Source organism: Epinephelus moara, chromosome 7, assembly GCF_006386435.1.
Source record: "Epinephelus moara isolate mb chromosome 7, YSFRI_EMoa_1.0, whole genome shotgun sequence".
NCBI lineage: Eukaryota > Metazoa > Chordata > Actinopteri > Perciformes > Serranidae > Epinephelus > Epinephelus moara.
In genome coordinates, this window is record NC_065512.1 from 37785868 (window position 1) to 37789160 (window position 3293).

The window sequence follows — 3293 nt, forward strand, 5'->3', positions numbered from 1 at the left end:
AGTCTCACAACTTGATTGGACAGGACTTTTACAGTGACATGTGACTCTGTGATGTCACAGGCCTGTAGAAGGTCTGCTCCCTTCCAACAGATCCCTCTCTTACTCAGGAACTGCAGAGCAGCCCACACTTTTTTCCTGCTGGGCCTGGAACAGCCCAGATGCTCAGAACCTTGCTCCTTGCCCTGAACCATCAAAGGTGGGGCAATTGATCACAGACTCTCTAACCTGAACCAGAAAGTTAGAGGTGCAAGCGCAAGGTTTGCAACTAGCTTTCCAGCAACAAGGAACTAAGTGAGTTAGCACCCAGCGTCTAACTCTGCAAGGACCCCGAGCGACTGGCTTCCTCGGATCAGAACCTTTGGAACAAGGACACAGCAAAGACTGCAGCTGGAACCACAGCTCTTCCCAGCCTTCTTCCGCCAGCTAACAAAGCAGTACACCACTAATAGGCGGTGGGCTGAAGCCACGTATCTGCATTAGTTTTACAAAGTAATGATCCCCGTGCAGGGACAACCTGGAATTGTAAAATTGTGAAGATTACTTTATTCTTCATCAGATCTGGGTTGTTGCCACTCTATATTCTTGCACATTTTTCCACAATTATAATTTAAAGTTTGTTTAATATTCAGGCAAACGCTGCAGTCTACTATAACAGTTTGACCAATAGAAAGCTAAGATTTCGAGGGAGGGCCGTCGTTAGCCTATCGGATTTAGCTACACTGAGCACAGCTGTTCAACGGAGGAATCGGCAGATGGACACGACGGAGACAAGTAAGTAACGTTATTATATTATTAAAAACATGTTGTAACAAAGAAACAAAACATAACATATACATTATATAGAAAGCTACATCATTTTTCCCCTCCTGCAGGAGTCATCACACACACTTTCTGTGTTCTCACTTTTCTTTTTTGACAGTTACCGTGTGTAGTCTCTGAAACAGGAGAAGTGGTATCGTGCCTCACTAGCCACTAGGTCCCTGTCACGAATGTGTAGAAACAGACTCTCCTCCTGTCTTTCTTCAGCAGCAAGAAGTAACTTCCCTGCAGTGAGTGTTTCACATCGAGAAAGTTTTTCTTTTATTCTCTTCCGGCTGTGTGCTTCATATCTGTATTTTTCATGTTTGCAAATCAAACACTGTATTGGGAGCAAGTGTGGTGCTCTCTCAGACGTGTGGAAGTCACTTGTGTGTGATCTTAGAGCCCGTGTCTTTGCCGAAGTTTCCTCACCATCCTTTGTCTCTGTTGCTACTTCTAGCACTAAAAGACAAACAGAAGACATCCACAGATTCAGGCTTCACCTTGGTTTGAGGCTGTGCACTATTCTTATTCCCCTACATCACTGGGTCGTGACATCACAATTATTGTATGTGAAGACACATCTTTATTCATATATGTAGTGCTTGTTAAAGCAACACTCTGTAACTTTGACCATGACCCGTGGCTTCAAAAAACTAAACTATGCACGTTAATATGTCGCACAAAACAGCAATTTTAGTAAAACTCATATTTTATGGAGAAAATGTTCTCTGGTTTTCCCTCTGATGTCCTACCACTGCTCTGTCTGTCTGCAGCCTTTTATTTAGCAGAGCTGTCCCCAACTACCCACTGCTGCAGCTGCAGCATAAATGCACGTTTACGCATAAACGTGCATGGTTAAGTTTCAGTTTTCGAAGCTGCGTGTCGCAGCCAAAGTTACATACTGTTGCTTTAATAGTTGGCTTGGTACTTGTGTGTCCGAAATAGGGAGTACTAATGCTTGCATATTTTTCTTAAATAGGTCCCATACTATTCTGTCCTATCTCACTTGGGGGGAAAACAGCAGTTGTATAAAAATGTTGGGATTTTACTTTTGTGTTATTTCAGTAGATCATCTGAGATTAGGGTGACCAGACATCCCCAGTTTGGCTGACCTGTCCCGAGCTAGAGCTGTCCCCAGAAATGTCCCCAATTTCAACTGTGGATTAAAAAAACACAAGTGAAATAGACACCACAGCTCTGATTCTGGTTGCGCACAGACTGATGCAGTACTACCTGTGACCGCTATGTGGGTTGCATTGGCAGAGTGGCGCTGTCCATATTTTTACTCATTTACTCCACAGACAGAAGACAGAAGCTATTTTATGAGGGCAAAAGAAGAAATAAGTCAGAGTTGGAGCGGACTGAAGACTTCATTCACTGACAGTAACATATACTGTTGTTGGTGTGGCTGTATTATAGTGAATTGTGAACATTACCATGTGATAGCTATTACAATATATTATGATGTGGCTCTGTTTTAGGAGAGGAAGATTACTGATAGAAGAGGAAAAGGAAGCAGGAGGAAAAGAAATGTCCTTTTAATGACAAGAAAATAAAAAACAAAACATTTACGCCCATAGACCACAATGACACGGTGGTCCATTGCATTCTTTGAAAGTTGTCAAAATACATGAAAATACATATATATTTATTTCATAATAATATTTAATGACTTCTGTACTCTGAACTTGAAATGTCCCTGCTTTTCATTTCAGAAATCTGGTCACCTTATCTGAGATTAAATGGAAATAACAACTGCGTGTTTTCCCCTTGCTGTTTTTAATTAATGTAGTTTGTGAATGTTACTGAGCACTTTATTGGACTTCAGAAGTAATGTGAATGAGTGAGGGGCTTAATTTAAGTTAGCACTTTTCTTCATCTCAACAGTGTTCACAGCAGCTAGATGGGCAAATGACTCCCTCCTGTGATGGAATCAAGTGGGTGAGAATGCAGTGATCTGATTTATCGAATAGATTTTGACTAGTCATTTGAGTAGAGTGAAATACAAAGCTTATGTTTGAACAGTGAATTACGCACAATAAACTTGAGTTGTCAGAACCTGATCGTGTGAGAGGATGTCATTGTAGCTCCTAATTTCTTTTCTTTGTTCACAGATTCAGCATTCAAAGTTCAGAAGTTCAAGATCCACATTTACAGTTTCACACTGCATGTTTGATACCAATGTTCTGTTCCATTTTCCTTTTGAATTAAAGCTTCCTTTTCTCTTCTCTTCTGGGCTCGTTTTATTTTTGTTATATTAGTAAAATGGATGTAGCAGTCCCTGTGATAGCCAGCATTAGCTGGTATAGCATATTCAGCAGGTTCCTGGCTGTTAAAGTTAAATCTCTGCACTGTCTCTTCAGCTATAAGACTCTCTTCAGTCCCTAAATCTTTCCACTCAAACACTGATTTAATACATTTTTGCCATCCTGTGTCTGTAAAAGGAGTGATTGGTCCATCTTTCTGAATTATATGCATACAGCACTCCATTT

General features: G+C 40.9%; 1 long non-coding RNA gene across 1 annotated transcript; it reads left to right on the forward strand.

The window, feature by feature from the left end:
* Positions 1-220: 220 nt before the first annotated feature.
* LOC126392773 (uncharacterized) lies at positions 221-3019 on the forward strand. The gene is made up of 4 exons (XR_007570216.1): positions 221-771; positions 920-1049; positions 2689-2738; positions 2916-3019. It is a non-coding gene; the product is annotated as an uncharacterized LOC126392773 (long non-coding RNA).
* The last annotated feature ends 274 nt before the right edge of the window (positions 3020-3293 follow it).